This window comes from Podarcis melisellensis (genome assembly GCF_964234715.1).
Source record: "Podarcis melisellensis genome assembly, chromosome: 6".
Taxonomy (NCBI): Eukaryota; Metazoa; Chordata; class Lepidosauria; order Squamata; family Lacertidae; genus Podarcis; species Podarcis melisellensis.
In genome coordinates this window covers 43,283,337-43,296,886 of record NC_138538.1, presented here as the reverse complement: position 1 = coordinate 43,296,886, position 13,550 = coordinate 43,283,337, and the positions used below count along the sequence as shown (strand labels likewise).

The window sequence follows — 13,550 nt, the reverse complement described above, 5'->3', positions numbered from 1 at the left end:
TCTATGAACTTGAAGTGAGAGTAGCATCTGTATTCTTGTAGATTTACTTCTGTGAACCGCCCTGAGATCTTATGATGAAGGACAGTAAATACATACATACATACATACATACTTTTGACTGATAGAGCCATTTTGGCAGAGCTTGGTTAAGACACCTGTGTGTTTGATTCCCATTATGGATATAATATTTAAAGTGGCTCAGAGCAGTGAGTTGGATGTTGATATGTGGAAGCAGATGTGTTACTGGAAGCTTTTTTTAGGTTTTGAGGCTGGAGGAGAGCATACTGAGAAAAGTGTCAGAGTTGCTGGATGCCTTAGTGCTCTGGGGTAGCAAGAACCTATGGTAGGATTCCCAGGTTCTACAAAGAATGTTAAACAATAAGGTGTAGAAGAGCTTGCTGAGGACTAAACGCCTGCCAATATTCTGCATTAGCATGTGATATGGCATGGTTGGGCTTTGAGCCTTTTTCTTTAAGGACTGGATTCACACAGCCACATGTACTCCATTTTCAGTTGAGGTTGCCCTGTTTCATGACAGACTGGCAATCTGTAGCACTTGTCACCGGCACAGAGTGCAGTTTTTCTCCTACTGTTCAACCCACTTTAGTAACAGAATGGTAGCATGCCAAAACATGATCTAGGCTCATCTATGAACCACTAGTTGATTAGGCTCAGAAGGAAATTGGCCACTGCGTATTGCTCCTGTGGATTTGTTTATTTGGGACACTTCACATTTGAGATGTTGCCATATCAGTGAGATGCCATAAATGGTGGCAATGTTTATGGAAATCTTACTATAAAGTTGCTATAAAGGGAATAGTTAAAGAAAGTCTGGAATTAACTGCTTTCCTTTTGACAACAGTGAGGCAAATGATAGCTGCTAATTGGAAATCTCCTAAACCCCTATATATTCTGTAGTGGCATGAAAAGGGAATCAACCTCTTACTACTAACTTTCCTATTTATAAAAGAAGCAAGGAGGGCTATGCTCCCAGTAAACTCACAGAACAATTGAGTTTATAATTTTAAATTCACAAAATATTCATGCTTTATTTTCATTTGTTTAATTGTAATAACTGGTTTGCCTCATAATTAACCAGGCTGCTGAGCAATATATACTGATCACTTGTTACTTTATGCTTGATTTTTCTCATACTCTTTTCTTAATTTCTTTCTTCTTTTTATTTAAATATGTTTTGACTTTTTAATGTTTTATAAACAAGATCTGTTTAGTTATCTTTTACCATGTATATCTTATCAATCTAAATAGAAAACAAAGACATAGCCAAATGGGTTAATCAACCCTGTCTTTGTTTGCCCACCCACTTCCTTGCTGTCTTCATCCTTTTGGACCATCATATCTGTCCACCATTTTATTTGATCTCACTCTAGGTTTATGTCCCTTCCCCTATTGATTCCTATTTAGCTAAAGCATATCCCTGTGACCATGTTAGTGAAGACTCCATATCAGAGCATATACTTTGCATGCATAAGTTCCTGCGCTCAGTCCCTGCCATCTTCAGCTAAATGATCTTGGATAGCAAGAGAGAGTTCTACTTAAGACCATGACTGGAGCTAATAATGACTTGACAATTCTGAGTTAGATGATCCTATCTGTTATAATTCCATCCTAGACTATTTCATCGTAACCATTTCTTCGTGATTTCAATTGGAGAGTGAGAAGCTAAATGATTTTTTAAATAGACCACTGATGTCATAACTTATCCAGTTCTGACACAACTGCCATTCACTCTGTAATTAGCTGATTTCATACTGGTCAGTGAATTTGGGTGCATGTGTCCCCCAGATGAAAGGTCATACACTCACCATAATCAGTGCATTCTTGGATTCTGTGTGGCCCCATAAATGAGAGTGTGCTAGCACAATACCACAGGCATTATTTTATAGAAAGCTCAGGAAGTCCAGGAGTAATGGCTCCCTTGCCCATCCTCAAGAACTGATCATAAATGAAGTTAGCAGGCACACTCACTACTTTCTGCTCAGTCCCATCCCCTAACCATTGCAGAGAGGTCCTATAAGACAAGTAAAAATAGTCATGATCCTCTGGATATTTTCATAGTGTTTGGATGGAGGGTGAGATGTGTGACTGCACATGATACCTATTTTTAAAAATAACAGGTGAGCAATTATCTGTTTCTTACTCATGGATTCTGTGCAACCCCTCATAGGGGAGAATATTTTGTTCTTTCATTGTAAAGAGGAAATGGGCAGCAATGCTGTGAGATCTCATTCAGGGCAGGAATCGTGAAGGCTTCTTCATGTCCAGTTTGTACTGCTTAGCAAAAGTCAAACCTGTGGACCAGGTTGCTGCCCTGTGGATCTTAGTGATGGCTATGCCTCTTGACAGCTGTAGAGTCATCACGAAGCTAGTGGAGTGTGCAAAAAACAGATATGGACAATTAACGTTCTGCATCTCATGGCAGTGTGAAATTGTCTTGACAATCCAGTGAGAGAGACAGTGAGCCGATATGGGATATCCATTTGGAAGGGCTTCCATACCACGCAAAGAGAGAACTAGATGCCCCCCCCCAAAGCAAACAGACAAACCCTGTCCAGTGTAGATGGCCAGAGCATGACAGAGATCTGAGGAATGCTACAACTACCTGCCATCTGCAGACAGTGTAGAAGAATACACAGGCGAAACTAGCCATTGGAAGATATGCAAGTCAGAAGCTACCTTATGTTTTAAGTTGTGTTCTTAAATGGGGTCCACACATAACAGCCACCTTGCTGAGATGTCAAGTTGGTGTAAGAGCAACAAGGATGGTGTAGGATAGCCAAGAGAGCTGGCAAGTTACCAAGGGTTCAGATGGTGTCTTCATGAGTGAAGTCATTTTAAAAGAGATTCAGTTGTGAAGCACAAGGAGGAAGAGAGGGAAGCATGTTGGCTGAACCTTGTTAGAGTCATTAAAATAAGATGTGTTAAAAAGAGACATTCCACTGGATGGCAAAAAGCTGATTTTGCAGCCATGTGGACTTTAATATTTGACCAAGTAAGGCCAAAGCCTTTCAGTGAAAGGAAACAGGTGAGGGCTTGAGTTAGCATAGCTGAGTCCGTGGCAACATAATTAATCGTGAAGTGCTTCCAGTTAATAGATTAAAAAATTGATGTGGTAGCCTAGTAATGGGGCTGTAGGAGCCAGACACACAGATGGTGGTTGGGGTGTGGGAATCTGACCCTTTTGCCTGAATACCTAGTCTGGGATAATGGAAAATGGCACTGTGTAGTCCTTGGTCATTTGTAGAAATGTTGAAAACTACAAGGTGGGCAGGGTGGCCTTAGAAGAATACATGGCTTTTGATCAATGAAACCTTCTCAGAAGTGGAACATTGACCACCAAATATATATCTTTGCAAGCCCTGCCCCCTCACAATATAATGCTCAAAACATGAGCTGCAGATTATTGTTCATTCTGTGTGATTCAGAAAGATGCTGGATGCACTCAAAGATCTTTTGTTGCTCTGTGTCTCTCTTCCACTCTTCTTCAAAACATTTCCTATCATGCTTGACATTATGTTGTCACGTTGTGCTCTGCCCCTCTCTGATAAATGACAGCCAATGATATGACACAAGGGCAATGCATAGCATGATGACATCACATCACACATTATGTTAATGTAGACACTATGAGGAAGAGGGTGAGAGAGACGTGGAGAGGCAGCAGTTCTGTGCTTCTTGTAACACCTAGTTACACTCTGAATAAGTTACACCCGAAGCACAAAGCCTGCTCTTCAGATGCAAAGCTATAAAAGTGTCCTGCTTTCAGCTTTGAATGTCCCTAGAGATGTTGCCAAGATGGAGGTCATTGAACATGTACATGCCATTGAGGGCAGCAGGTTTGGGACATGAAAGGGCTTGCAAAATGAGCATAAATTCAGGTCTAAAGGAGGAACAGCAAGAGAAGGGGGGGAAGCCCAAGTGAATGGAAAGTGACAATTTTAAATAGCTGTGTGGAGGGGCTCTCCCTTCAGGCTAATTAAATTTATCGGCGAACAGCAGGTTACCTTATTAGAGCCACGTGGGTTTAATTAACAAAGGAAAGTAATTAGTATGTGCTCTCCTGGAGTTGAAGGTCCCGTCTATACCAAACTGAACTGCCTCCACAGTCTGCTGGAAATGGAGGAAACCCAGTGGATGAGAGTATGGAGATGGGGGAGGCTGCCTTCTGCTTTTCCGGACACCCCAGGGAGCCAAATCTATGCAGTGGTCTCAGCACTGTTTGTTCTCATTTTCTTTCTGTTGAAGTATGTCTGGAATAAAGCAAGGGGATTATATTGCTTGTTGTGTTCCCCTCTCACTTATTCTATTTAGTTTGGAACCACATACCTGCAGTTTGATCTTGAGTGTATAAGCTGTCTTCTCCTCATCCAGGTCTGTTGCATTTATTTTTTCACTTGGCTGCCTATTTCTAAACCTAGCAAATCAAATTGGTATAGGCTCACTTACCTTCAAGGTACCATTGTTGGCACTGAAGGCAATAAGACTTCATCTGATGTCCAGCACCCCTATTCATGTCTTAAAATATTGTTGAAGATGTTAATCTTCAGAACAGCCAGATGGGACTAGGATTAGCAAAACTAAAGCCATTTTGGGGAATTTTACCAGTTTAATGTGTCAGTTTCGGCATCTCGACCCATTACAGTGCAATGAAGGTTAGGGTCTTTTGGACTCTTCTCCACCTCCCACCCCAATTTTCCAAACCTGATCAATGAAAAATAACATTGGAACCAACAGATCTAAGATTTCTCAGTATCCATTCCACAAAATAGCTTTGCTTATATATTCTGATCTCTCTCCATCAGGAGTGCCTGTAAGTTCCTGGCAATATGTTAGGTGACTTTACTTTATTCCAAGAAGTTTTAAATGGAGCCCTGCTGGGAGTTTTCCACTGACTTCGTTGTTTTTTCAACAAGCTTTGGATTAGGCCCAAGCACCTCCTATATTGGAACAGTGGCTATGGAAGACCATTACTTGAAATGCAGTAAATTTAGAAAAGGCAGATGGCTATAGGGGAAAATCCTATATTGGCAGGGAGACTGTCTTTATGCCCTAATGGGTCTTTTCCAGTCTTGAAAATGCACTATAAAAATGCCATCTCTTAAGGGAGTTTGTGGGATATGATGGAATCCAGACCTGGCCTGAAACATTTTTCCTTCTCTTCTAAACCACCACCTCCTCCTCTTTCCCTCGGGCCTCTATAACACCTGCCCTGAAAGGAGTAGCCCTTCTGTGAAGGTACCAGACGGGCCGCCATCTCCATTAATGAGTTTAACTGAAAGTGAAGAAGGCAAAATCACTGCTGATATTAACAGCAATAATTCATCAGGGCTTCTTTCGAGCCAACAGCCAGCTTTTTCCAATAGCTTTTTCAGGAAGGAAATGCAGTCACTGAATGGAAAATATCTTGAAAGAACAAAGGCAGTTAAGGGTGAAGTCAGATTCCTGTAATCTGTGAGTGTCTCCTCTTTTTTTTTAGTCTATGTGTTTATATATATTTGTGTGTGTGCGCGTGCACACATGTGTGCAAATACACACACACACACACAGACACATGCCCATCTTTTGGAATTTTTCTCTTACTGTTTTTCTCCCCCTGCTGTTTCTTTTCCCGGTAACTATGAAGTGTGTGTATGTGTTGTGTAGCTGTGTCTCTCTAACCTAGTCTCATTCTGTCATTGCCTGTTTATCTTCCCTTTCACCCTCACTCATTCATGGTCTGTTTTCTCTCTCACACTTTGTTTTTCAATCTCCTTTCTCTCCCCCTTCCTAGTCCACCCTTTCCCAGCCTCCCCTCTGTCCTGCTGGTTTTCTCAGAGTTAACAGAGCCTGACGTCCTGTCTCCCTCCCCACCTTTTGTGTTGCAAAAGAACTTGTGAAAGTTGTAGACATGAGTCAGGAATAGCTCATAACTCAGCAACCTCTCTCCCCTCCTCATGCCCCGCATTACAACTGGAGGAGGATCTGAATGAGGGGAGATATAGGATTAAGCAGACTCACTTTGAAAGGAAGTTTATCTAACAGTGGAATGGTGTGGATGAGATTGACCAGGAGAGTTTCTCCAGGCAGGATGGGGGTGGGGAAAAGATGTAGAGAATATGGGTGAGAATGAAGAATGTATATAGCAAGATTCCTGGGCCAAGGTCTGGGCTTGGTGATGGGGTACACCGAGGTGATTGTAAAATATGTGTCAAAGTAATCTGAATTTCTACTTCCACACGAGCCCCGCTATGGCAAAGTTTAAGTGGAGCAGGAATGCTTCCCTGCCTTTAGGGGAAGCAAAAACCACATACTTCACTTTTTTCCCACTCGCTTGCCAGGGCTGCAGTGGCTGCCTCCCAACCTTTCTCCCTACCCACATAAAGAAAGAAAGCAGAGCGCTTCCCTCAGTCTAGTAGCCTCTGAACTGAGCTGAAAGGATTTTCTGTTTGTTTGCTTTACAAGGAGGGTATAAGGAACTGAAACTAAACAAATTGCACAGCTAGGTACAGAAAGGAAAGCAGCAATTTCCAAGTTTGGAGTGAAAGTGTAACCATATCCTGGACTGGCAGTGAACTGATAGATTTCCTCCTCAGTAGCTGGGAGTGAGAGGGAAGGATAGCACTAGGGAAATTGTTCCAGAACAGGCTGTAAAAATGCTCTCAAATCTCTCCCTCCCTCTCCTCCTCCCCCCCCCTCTCTCTCTCTCTCCCCTTTCCCTCCCTCACTTATGACTCTTCTGTGGGCAGGTAGTGGTTGAAAGACTAAGTTGTCTCCTAAAGTCTGCTTTTTAGCCCTTCACTTATACCATAGTATACACATTGTGAATATTAAGGAATGCCAAAACTTTGTTTTGACTGTTGCTCTTAATGAATGGCGTTATGTCAAATAATCAACATTTTGCCCACATCAAGACCGCAAGCTAAGTCAAACAAATTCACTTACTTTTACCGCCTTTTAAAAGGTGTTTTTCTGTGCCCTAATTTGGTATTGTAATGCAATTTTAATAAACAGAACTAAGCTGGCTGCCTGCCACCTGACTTGAGGGGCCTCTGTCCCCTACTGGACCCTAACTCATCAGTCTGTCTTTGGAGCCACATCCAGATGACAGCTTTTTATTCTTGTGGCTGGGCTCTGTCTTACAAAGTGTGTGCATTTTAGAAAGACTCGCTAAGCTTAACGGTCTTCATGGCCCAGACTGGTCTCTTATCAGCTGTGAAGACTAGAGGGAAGCTAGTACAGACTCAGGCTACTCTGCGTTTTGGGGACTGCGTGGACCAGAAGTGCAGAAATCACTCCCCCAAAATTCTAGCTGTATGGATAAATGTGCTTGAATGGTCTGTTAAAAAAACAATCATTAGTTTTCAAATTATTATGAAGCCACAGAGAGACGTAAACAATAACAAAAACATCCAATACTATAGCCAACTAAAAACAGGGCATACAAAACATAAACATGTTAAATAAAAACACCCAATTTAAAACCACTACAATCCTATTTCTCTTGGCAGTGTGGGGAGAGATACCTGTAAACCGGAAACTAAACTATATGAAATAAAATCCCGCCATACTAAATAGAAACAGCCAGGATCTTCCTGCCCCTTACAGACCCATATTGTGTAATTTTTTCTGCAATAACTAAATTCCAGGTATTATTATTATTATTATTATTATTATTATCATCATCATTATTATTATTCATTTATATACCACCTTTTTTCTTTTTGCAAGGAGCTTTCTCTTCTTCATTTCATCCCCCCCAAGAAACCTGTGAGGTACATTAGGCGGAGAGGCATTGACTGGCCCAAGGTCACCCAGTGAGCTTCATCATGGCCAAGTAGGGATTTGAACCCTGGTCTCCTAGGTCCTAGACTGACACCCTAATCACTACACCGATTTTTAAAAAAACAACACCTGTGGGCATTCCCGCCAGAGAAGGGGGGAAAAATCTCTTTCCCCCCCCACAACCTCTCCAAAAGTTGGCAGATATATCAGAAGTAGTATGAGATACGGTGTATGATGCCATTGGTGTAGAATTTTTAACGAACATTCTCTCAGCTGTGCATGAATAATCTGTGAAGTGCAAACTCTTTTAAAAATGTAAAGTTCCATTGACCATGCAACATTCTGAATTTGCGCATAAATGTTTTGCTAGAAGAGATCAATCAAAAATAATAGTGTGCATGGAACTGTAGAGCTTCAAGGAACCTAAGGATCATCTTGTCCAAACTCTGGACCAGCAGCATTTCTTCCATTCAACTTCACCTGGCAGATCATCTTGTATTCATTTTCAGGTGTGCTGCTGAGATGTGATTTCAGACAATATACCTTAATGTTGTTTGGTTGTTTCTGTGTCATTTGGAACAAACATGGATGTTAAGGCATTTTTCTCACAGGTGATTTGCGGCCATGCAAAGCCTGCTGATTTATGACCACACTTTTTGGTAGCGAGGTTTCTGAATTGTTGTTGTTGTTATTCTATAAACTGAATAAAATAATATTTGCCACATCACAAAGTCTGCAAGTGACTTAAAAAATGTTAAGACATAGAGCATAATATAAAATCTGAAAAAACAATACATTACAATAAAAATCATGTATTTATTATAAAACAGTAATCAAACATACCCTAAATAGGCATCAAAGTAATCATAATCCATGAAATGTATTGCATGTTGGATGTATGACTATTTAAGAGCTGTCATTGCAATTCCCTTGATTATTTTAAAATTTTGAAGCCAAATACAAATCATTTTAGTGATGGCAACTTCTCAGTCAAGTGAAGTCATGAGCCTTTCTTCTATATGGCATTACTTTCAGCTGTGTCCTAACTGTTTTCCCATTCATATTCCCTCTCTCTCTCTCTCTCTCTCTCTCTCTCTCTCTCTCTCTCTCTCTCTCTGTGTGTGTGTGTGTGTGTGTTTGTGTGTGCTATTTCCAATTGGGTAACTACAGTCATAGGTTCAGATCAATAGTCACTCCTGAAAATTCCACCCTAGTATAAAGATACAGTGGTACCTCGGGTTACATAAGCTTCAGGTTACATATGCTTCAGGTTACAGACTCCGCTAACCCAGAAATAATACCTCGGGTTAAGAACTTTGCTTCAGGATGAGAACAGAAATCGTGCTCCGGCAGCGCAGCAGGAGGCCCCATAAGCTAAAGTGGTTCTTCAGGTTAAGAACAGTTTCAGGTTAAGAATGGACCTCCGGAACGAATTAAGTACGTAAGCAGAGGTACCACTGTATCAATATTTGAAATGTTTAAAGAGAAATTCCAGTTTTCCTGATGAAGTGCTAGAACTAAGCCTAATCACTTTGGCTGTAATTTAGGGTAACAGTTTAAAAGTTGCCACCATCTTATTGATTCTTGGTTCCATTGTGAAGTAATCTGCGATTCTTAGTTCTAGATCCAAGCATGTGTGACATCAGATGACTTAAAACAAAATTCCTTTGATTCCTTTTTTGTAATTAAATTCTTTTTTAATATCACATTCCGTCCAGGAGAGGAACACTTATTTGATTTCAAGAAGGTAAACTGCTGCTTGTCGTTAGAAACTTTGTGTGGAGGTAATGATAGGTTTAATAACTTGGCCATTCAAGTTCTTGAATGACCATTCATTCTTGATCAGCCCTGGTAGCAGCAGTCTCTGTATTTGTAAGTGAATGTCACTTTTCAGCTGGGCTTTCAAAAGGTTATATACAAAGATTCAAAATTAGTGTGGATCTGAAGAGGCGTTTTGAAGATAGTGTTAGTCCCGCTGACATGAAACAATTAGATTTTAGCTACCTCGAGTCTTACCACAATACGTATTCAGATTTAACCTAGGTGATCTAATGGTGCCTTTATCAGCCATTATTTCTACTTTATTTAGGAGACAAAATAGTCATTCATGAAGCTCACTGTGTGATACCAGGTCAGCCACTTCCTTCTTACATCACCTACCATATATAGTTGGTGCCAGAGGGGGCCCTTTTGAATGTTCAGCGCCCTCAGATATTGGACGGTGGCAGTCTGGGAGAGGGCATCCTCTGTGGCAGCCCCTAAGTTGTGGGGCTCCCCACAGAGGTGCTTTTGACACCTTCAGCAAAGGCTGAATACTGTTTACCCTGGCTTTTGACACTTGAGATGTGTATTTTGGGACCCACCTTCTTTCTATAATTTTATGTTTTTTTAAACTCTATTCAATATTGTGTAATAATTGTGTTTTAATAATAACGTTGGGTTATAATCCTTGTACCTGCCGAGGGACCTTAGGGTGAAGGGCAGGTAATTAATTGTTTGAATAATAGTACGGTAATAATATTGTGCTGTATGTTTGCAGTGAAATGCTAAATTGGCCCCAGGTTCCTAGTAAGCTTCCTGCAGCATAATACATAGGTGTGAAATTGCCAGTATTGATTATTTAAGTGGTGGTTTCCTCAGCTGCTTCCCCCCCCCCCCCAAGTTTCTTCTGTGTTAGGATTTCATTTTGAGTGCTGTAGCCCTGAAAATTTGCTGCCACTTTTTATTTGTTTGTTTATATATTTTCTTACTTACAGTCATACCTCATGTTGCATCTGCTTCAGGTTACGTGTTTCCTTGTTGCGTCCTGTGGCAACCCGGAAGTACCGGAATGGGTTACTTCCGGGTTTCGCCACTCACACAGAAGCGCTAAATTGCCCGTGTGCAGACGCGGTGCTTCGGTTTTGCATCAGTTCCATGTTACGGACAGGCCTCCGGAACGGATCCCATCCATAACATGAGGTTCCACTGTACAGTGGTACCTCTGGTTACATACTTAATTCGTTCGGGAGGTCCGTTCTTAACCCGAAACTGTTCTTAACCTGAGGCACCACTTTAGCTAATGGGGCCTTCCGCTGCCACCGCGCCACTGGAGCATGATTTCTGTTCTCATCCTGAAGCAAAGTTCTTAACCCAAGGTACTATTTCTGGGTTAGCAGAGTGTGTAACCTGAAGCGTATGTAACCCGAGGTACCACTGTATTACATTTCAATCCTGCCTTTCCTCCAAAGAGATTGGGGTGTCTTGCAAGGATTTTCCTCTCTCTTCTCCCCACTCTCCCTGCCCCATATTATCCTCACAACAGTGCTGTTAAATAGATTAAACTAAGAGAACGTGATTGGCCTAAATGTCACCAAGTAAGTCACATGACTGGGAATTTGAACTTGGATCAATGCAGTGTTAGTCTGGCACTCTAACCACTATGCTGCATTTGCTCTATGCTGGGCCACGTTTTATTTCCAACCATATGGACTAAATACTTTTCAAAAGGTCTATAGTTGGAATGGTTTTGGATTTCAGAGATCTTCTTGATTCTGTATCAGAAACTAATTTTGCAACAAGATCATGCCTATTGAAAAAAATCTGGTGATTAGAAAGCAACATTGGATTCTCTTTTGCCGTTCTCCTGAGGACCGTCCATTTCTGAAGGAAGATTGTGGAGGAAATCTGAAGACATGTTTGTAGCAGAAGCGGGGGGGCAATGGTACATGGAAGGAGTAGCAAGTTTGGAGCAAACTGCAGGAAATTGCTTTTCTTTTGTCTGCTGTGGCAGAGAGGGCACTGGTGTGGAAAAGTGTATTTTGCTGATTTGAACTTGAGTGAAATGGGTAATGAAGACAGATCAATACTGGCCCCTCTGCATTGCTTCACTCGAGGAAAAAGAGCTGCCTGTGTGTCTGCTGTGTAGCTGATTTCCCCCCACTTGGTCTTACTGCAGTTAGTTCTCTTGCACTCTTACTGACAGAATTTTTTTCCTATGTGCTACACTCTGAACTGGTTTGCACATCACTTTAAGCCATAGTTTAAATTACACTGGTTTAAAATGAACAAGCAACATGCGGGTGAAAAAGTCTCATTGGCTTACCATCATGGTTTGTCAAGAGAGAAACAAACCATGAGCCCTTGTTCACACATGAAAGCTAGCCAGGCTCTGGTTTGTTGCTTCCGTGGCACACTGAAGAAAGTAGCTGGGAGGAGTGAAGTGTTGTCTTTTGAGCAGCACGCGCCATTGAACATTAATGTGACATGTGAACCAAGCCTCTGTCCCGCTTGAGCATTTCACCACTACTTGCTCTTGCTTTATGTGATTGGTTTCAAGAAAATTTGAGCTCGTTTTGAACAGATACTGTGTGGCAGCACTGTCCTCAGTCTAAAGTGCCGCTGCATGTAGGATAGGAGTCGCTTATACCAGGATGATAGGAAAACTTGGTACAGGTCTGATGCACAGCCTGACCTACACTAGCCTTAGGTCTGAGATCAGCAAAGGCAGATGCAACCTTAGAAGGCCGTTAGGGTAAATAAAGCATCAGACATGACCTTGTTCCTAGTTTGTTTACCATCAAGGAATGTTAATGTACATTCTTAAGTGTTCTCTTCATCCCTTTTCATTGAATCTTACAGCTCTATGGGTTGCAAGAGACATAACATACATGTGTACAGTGGTACCTCAGGTTATATGCGCTTCAGGTTACAGACTCTGCTAACCCAGAAATAGTGCTTCAGGTTTGCTTCAGGATGAGAACAGAAATCGTGCTCTGGCGGTACGGCAGCAGAAGGAGGCCCCATTAGCTAAAGTGGTGCTTCAGGTTAAGAACAGTTTCAGGTTAAGAACGGACCTCCGGAACGAATTAAGTACTTAACCCGAGGTCCCACTGTATATCATACTCTATTTGGAGTGATAACATGTGGTTTCATCTGAACCCATTTCCTTGAGGAAAGTTCTTTCCCAAGAATTGTTAATAATGTTTTATGCATCTTGCTTCAAATTACAGAAGTTTATAATCAGGTTCTGTACAACTGTGTAGGTGTGATGTTGGAACTAAAGCTGTAGGCAGATACCAGGGTAGGCCAATGGAATAAATTATGAATGGGACTGGTACTAGATTGCTTGTTAACCTTATGCAGATTTAGAAAATCAGTCCAAAACCTGTTCATGTGTGGAGTGTAGATTGGTATGTACCCATTACAACATTTTATTAGAGGGGGTCACCAACCTTTTGGGGACAGGGGACTTATTTAGGTTCTTGAGAGAATTGCATGGGCACCAATTTGTCTGGCTGCTTCTCTCCTCCAGGTCACCTTTCCCCGCCCCCCAATAGAGTGCATGTGCACACAAACACAAACGTGCTTTGGGTTGTATTCAAGAGAATGTTTTGTCAGTGCAAAGTTTTTCTTTGTGTAATGGGCCATTCTCCCCTCCCCTCCCCCCAAAATCTAAGGGTTCTTCCAACCTTTAGATTTCCCATTGTGCAAATATTGACTACTGCCCATTATTTGCTTTACCATGAGGTCTGGATAAAAATCAGATCCAGTAAAATTAAGTGATCCTCTTGAATTTGTGTCATTTTCCTTGGGGGTTCCCCCCCTCAAAAATAATATATCACTGTATAATTAAATCTTACATTGGTAAGCTGCACAGTATCACAGATCTGGTACTTGCAAGCACTACATAAACATTGATCCAAAGCATGGGTCCTCGTTTTGAGGGAAACCCTAGTAAAAATTAGGAAGAACCGTGCTTTGAACTCACATTATTTTGCCATGTCAGA

General features: G+C 41.5%; 1 protein-coding gene across 4 annotated transcripts in view; it reads left to right on the top strand.

Moving 5' to 3' along the window:
* The window catches only part of FOXP4 (forkhead box P4), a 152,837-nt gene that overhangs the window by 67,134 nt on the left and 72,153 nt on the right, over positions 1-13,550 (top strand). The gene's annotated exons all lie outside the window — the stretch shown is intronic.